Genomic DNA, 6,075 nt, shown 5'->3' with positions numbered 1-6,075 from the left:
CCATTTGTACGAGTCTTAGAGAGGAATTTGGAAACTTTCTTCCAGTTCTTTTTAAAAAAGCAGAAAGTTTGAGCTGACAGCTTTTTAAAGATGTTTTTCTATTGTGCAACGTGCTAAGCACTTCATCAAGCCTGGCTTAAACAAAATCCAAACGTGACGGAGAGGTTGCGCGGGATTAGACATGCTCTTTGGCCGAGGAGCGCCTGCACAGACCGACAGGCCATAAGCCTTATTGAGATTTTAATGGTGTGAATGCTGACAAAGACGAATGATGGCACATGCACGATTTACTCCATCTGTGTGTTTCATTTAGATTTAGAATCCATTCTTAATGGAAAACGTGCAGTATGTTGTTGACTTAAACAGCAAATGCAAATGTTGATGAATGCTCACGCCATACAAAACTCCCACTCACAGAACATACAGTAGATATTATTAAACAGAAACTTGTGTTTCATTTCATTTACTATCCATGTTTATCAGTATACAGGTATGCTTCATTCAAAATCAAACCTAAGGTTTTTTGTGTTGCTAGTGTCATGACAAACTTTAATGTCCTTAAAGACCCACTCCGATGAAAATCATGTTTTTCTAGGTGTTAACATGTTCTTGTGGCATTTTTCTGATGTTAGAGGACATATCTTGAGAAAAATCAGCTCAAAGTTGTATTTCTGAGTATTTCTACATTCAAATGTCTGTGAATCAGTAGCAGACGCTAAAATGCCGTTTAAAATAGACTGGAGTTATGACGTAGTAACTCCACTGGGCGGGGCCACGAGCTCATACTCAAATTGGAACACATACTGTAACAAATAAGTCACTTTTCACCGTCTATCAATCGTCAAAACTAAAGTTTGGAGAGCACAGACTGATCCCGTCAGTAATTACATCATTACATAATGAGAGAGGGCAGCCAGCCTCCTCCAGCCAAGCAACAGGCGACATTCGTGCATGTGAAATTCCGCGCTCGTCCAAGTAGACTTGCACACGCTGGGTGGCGACGAGTTTCGCCTGTCGCAGTCGTTTGTCCTCTCGTGTGTCAAGCCCATCACTCGTGAGAGAGTCAGTCCGTTTTTCAGATATAGCGGTGACATTAGCATCATAATAATCCCGAAATTCCGAGCAATCCACTGATACTAATATGTCCTGATTGATCACTGTGGGAGGGATGAAATATTGAGACGAAGTCGAGCTGTTTTTTACCGCAACGTCTCGGAGTGAAATAATGATCAGTGATCGGTGATAACTTTGATTAAAGCTGCAGTCCGGCACTTTTTTGGGTTTAAAAATATCAAAAAAGACATTTTTGAAAAAAAACGTAACCAGCCAGTGTTCAAAACGATCTGCTTGCCTTACCTCGATTCAAAACGGTAAGCTTGTAATAATGATTTTAATTCCAGTGGTACTGGTGGATTTCCGCGGGAATTTCGAGCATGTCTTTGCGTCATTACGTCACTTCTGTACACATAGAGAAGGAGTCCCCGGCTAGCGTGTGTGGATGATGGTGGGTTTAGCTTAGCACTTGGTATGGCGGATCCCGAAAGTTTAAAGCGACAATCACCAGTGACAACTGGAGATTCACCAGTTGTAAAACCCAAAGACTTCGGACTTCAGAGTGGCTAAAGAAAAAATATATTTTTCACGTTTTGACGTGATATAACCAATCGTTAGATTTAATCCGCATGATATAGCTACTGCAATGCTTCCCCCCACCCCCCGAATTTGGTCAGAACAAAAGTGAATGTTACTTACTTGTTCAGATGACATTTTCCGATGAAAATTCTACACTGTTAGCCCGGATTTTATATCTAATTAACAATTTAATTACAGTACACTTAAATTATTTAATTTTGAATGCATTACTATAAAAATGTAAGTGAATTCTACTACTTTTGTAGACATATTTGAATGTGTGGAAAACTTTAAGTTTAATGGATTAAAATTGTAGAGTTTGTGTACTGACCACGCCCCTTACCCCCACTCGCCACAAGGACACACACACGTGACGCACGCACACACAGTTGTTTCAAGTCAGGCAAGCAACGCCATTTTCTCTCGTGGTTGAAAAGTGCATGCAAATTCGTAGAGCTGTTGGTAAGTAGTTTAAAACAAATGTTTTAGTCAGGTTTATTGTTTCTATTTTTCACCGATTATTGTTTGAGTTGTGAAAACGTTGTTTTAAGTAATTTTGGACTTCTTTTCACTAGCCCCGCTTGAACTTGAAACACAGGCGAATTTAGCAGACATAGTTTCGTCTGTTCATTTTGTTTTTTCTCTCTCTCCATCAAAATGATGTTTGTGAGTAGTGTATAAACATTGTTTTAAACCGTTTGGGACAAAAATATGCCCCATAAAACCATTTTCACTTGAGTGCAGCGAACACGAAGCCCGCTCGATCTCCTGGCGAATTAATCTGACTTTTTTCGTCTATTTAACGTTATTGGTTTGAGTTTTTATTTTATTTTATTGAGGGGCTGTTTGTGAGCAATAACATGCTTTAAACAGGTCGTGACATTTTCACTTGTTAACTAGGTGGTTTTCTCACTCGTGCACGGCGGTCCCATTTTAACCCCTGCATGTTCGACACAGATACAACGAGATTTCCAGTGAGACACGACGACCGACCACAGTTTACTTAATCTGGTGAGTGAATTTAAGCTTAAATTAGAAAAAAAACGTACATTTTGCTACGTTTTTAATTTTTTAAATTGAGTATTTGAATAAACATATGTATAAATGAAAATGGCTATTTATGACCACTTAGGTCATAAACTGTGACTGAAATCATGTTGTGGTCATAGATGTGGTGACAGCCAATATTGTTTGCTATGTTTACCTAGGTTTATTATGAGTTCAACAGAGTGGTGGGGAAAAATCTCAGAGAGAACTTCTTTGATGCACTTGATCATTACTCTCCAAATCTGATTTTGGCTGAGCTTTTACGCCAGACAAAGGTGGGTTTATTTGTCTACATCAGTCTACCCCCTCTTTTTCCTATTGTAATTTCTCTAATTTCTTCTCCTCTTTCCTCTGGACTTCACTTTCTTTTTCTTTCCATTCTTAAATCTCAAATTTCTTTCTCATGTCCTCTCCACTATACTCTTCCACTTTTCTTGTTTTGTCTTTTTTCCTTTACTCCTCCATTCTCTGCTCTCTCCTTTCCTGTTTGTCATCTTGTCTTGCCCTGTTCTTTACTTACCAAAATCAGACAAATTTGGGGGAAATTTGGGTGAGCATCCCTAACAAACTTCAATATCTCCAATATCTTCCAGACCACCGAGCCAACAGATGTTCGGTCCCTTTGCCTTCGTGGACTGCCGGTCATTTTGGGGGATGACCCTTCTGCATTCTTTAAGACCTGCTCTGTAAGTTTTTAATAGGTTTTAAATGTTACTGTTACCATTAGAGTCCTGTCTGCTACTAATGTTCAGAATAGTTTATCAGTATCTCCCAGACATTTATTTTCAGTATTTTTAATATTTCGGAATATCTGTAATATTGGTTAATGAAATGAAAAACTGAAAATATTTGTCTTCAAATGTGAAATAGGCTCAAAATAAAATATTTATTTCTGCAGTTTAAAGGATTAATTCACCCAGAAATAAAAATTCATTACTCATTCTTTGGTCATTAATTACTCATACCCTCATGTCCTACCAAACCTGTAAGACTTTCGTTCATCTTTCAAACACAAATGAAATCTGAGGGTTTCTGTATGTCCCTTCAGTGACAGTCTACGCAACTACCACTTCCAAGCCCTAGAACGGTTGTAAAGACATCAGTAAAATAATCCATGTGACTCCAGTGGTTTAACCATGCGTCATGGTGCTCTTGTGAATGTGCATTGGAAATATATATTTTGTAATTAACAACATTTTATTATTTTAGTGCACACCAAGCATTCACATTACTTCATAAAATTTTGGTTAAACCACTGGAGTCATATGGATTACTTTAATGAGGTTTTACCTTTATGGATCTTGAAAGTGATAGTTTTGCAGAATGTCAATGGAGGAACAGAAAACTCTCAGATTTCAAAGATATTGAATATCTTTCAAAAATATATTTATTGTGTTCTGAAGATGAACGAAAGTCTTACAGGTTTGGAATGATGTGAGGGTGAGTAATTAATGACTGAATTTAAATTTTTGGGTGAACGAAGCCTTTAAGTACAACTGAAAGTAATACCTTTTACTAATGTCTTTTGATTTTGAAGGACAGTGCTACCATAAATAGATTTATACATTACAAGTATTTGTAGCAAAAGTGCAGTGAATGTGGCTTGGCAGCTAACCATAAAAGCGTGTGCACAACTGGGGCTGAAAGTGTGTAAAATATCCAGTTAATGAAGAAAGTGGTAACTTTTTTTAATGCATTTCAGTGTAGTTTACATTGTATTGGATATACATTTTAGTTGACAACTCAGTATTATCTAACTGTCATTATAATGCCGTGTCAATCTGTTTCTTTGTTAGGATGTCAATGACCAGGACTCGTACCACCAAATTCCAGTGGGAATCCTATGCCTGGATTCAGAAAGTCCACAGCTAGTTTCTGAGTAGACAGTCTTATTACAAAAGTTAGAAACCTCTTAAACTTGAAGGCAAGAAATTGTTTCTTCACTGTTGTATTTTGAAATGAAAATGTTTCAATTGAAATAAAAAGAGAGAGAAAATTTTCTTAAGTTATTTGCTTGCTTTTTTATTTTATTTTACTGAAGTTATCAAGTACACATTACTTAATTTTTTTAGGGCAACCAGTTTGCTCACATTTTTTAAGTATACGGGCTAGTACATTGAACTTAAATATACTATGTGTACTAACTGCAAAGTAATTTATATTACAAAGGATTTTAAGTTAAATCAACTTGAATTTTTAAAGTTACCATTACTTAAATATTTTAGGGCAACCAGTTTGCTCACATTTTTTAAGTAGATTCAACTTGTCCGGGCTAACAGTGTAATGTTGACACTTTCAAAAAGTATACTCTGAGATTGCTGATGACAGTAACGTTACAGTATCCACAGCGACGCGGCAGCCTCAATTGTGTTCATCCGCGCCGTTTCATGCCGATTTACTACCCACGCACAGTTAATAATTCCGCGAATAACTGCAATTGCAGATTTCTTACAGAGATGGCGACAAAGAGGAAAAACGACGGACTGCAGCTTTAACTTCGGATAATAATAATTAACGTGTATATATAATACTGTAATGCTTCTCCGTGCCAACGGCTCCGCCCACAACGCAGAGGCGAATTGCTAATGAGCTACTGCCGCTCTGCTGAAGCGAAGTCCCAGAAAACGGCACAGGTTTTGAGATTTTGGCTAAAAATGGCATAATCATAATTTAAAGACCACTGGGAATGTTTAAAAATAGCTCAAAATATGATCGGAGTGGGACTTTAAAGGAATATCCCAAGTTCAATTCCAATTCTGTTTAAATCAACAGCATTTATGACATAATGTTCATTGAAAAAAAAAAGAGCATATTAATAAACGCTAAATAGTTGAATCTCTTAAAAGCTGTAGGAAAACATATAATCAAAGCAAAATATATGTAAATATACAATATAATAAATAAGGCCTGTTTTGTATGGAAGCTTGTTTCCGCCACTGAAAAAATAATAATTTATCTTGCAATTCTGACTTTTGTTTCTCGCAATTTTGAATTTGCATCTCGCAATTCTCCCTTTTTCTCAGAATCGTGTGACATGAACTCGCAATTGCATGTTATAAAGTCAGAATTTGCGAGATATAAACTTGAGATATATTGCGAGATGTAAACTCACAATTTCAAGAAAAAAAGTCATAATTGCGAGATGTAAACTCACAATTTCGAGAAACAAAAGTTGATTGCAATATATTTTACAGTCCTTTTCCGCCTGTACATACCATGTTCTTATTACAGTAAGTACAATAACTGGGTAATAACTAGGTATTAAATCTGAACCTACCCCTAAACCTAACCCATGTAGTTATCTTATATTACCACTACTTTCTTGGATAAGTACACTGTAAGTACACATACTGTAAAATAAAATGTTGAATTTTATTTGTAGAAAGGTCAGAGTTG

The 6,075-nt window shown here is 36.6% G+C and overlaps 1 long non-coding RNA gene across 1 annotated transcript; it reads left to right on the top strand.

The window, feature by feature from the left end:
* Positions 1 to 1,790: 1,790 nt before the first annotated feature.
* On the top strand, positions 1,791 to 4,694 carry LOC306988193. Its single transcript, XR_013795348.1, has 5 exons — positions 1,791 to 2,094; positions 2,533 to 2,643; positions 2,841 to 2,954; positions 3,273 to 3,365; positions 4,476 to 4,694. It is a non-coding gene; the product is annotated as an uncharacterized lncRNA (long non-coding RNA).
* Positions 4,695 to 6,075: the final 1,381 nt, after the last annotated feature.

Source organism: Phoxinus phoxinus (assembly GCF_949152265.1).
Source record: "Phoxinus phoxinus genome assembly, chromosome: 20".
NCBI lineage: Eukaryota > Metazoa > Chordata > Actinopteri > Cypriniformes > Leuciscidae > Phoxinus > Phoxinus phoxinus.
The sequence above is the reverse complement of the archived record's forward strand: the minus strand, read 5'-3'. Positions and strand labels throughout refer to the sequence as shown.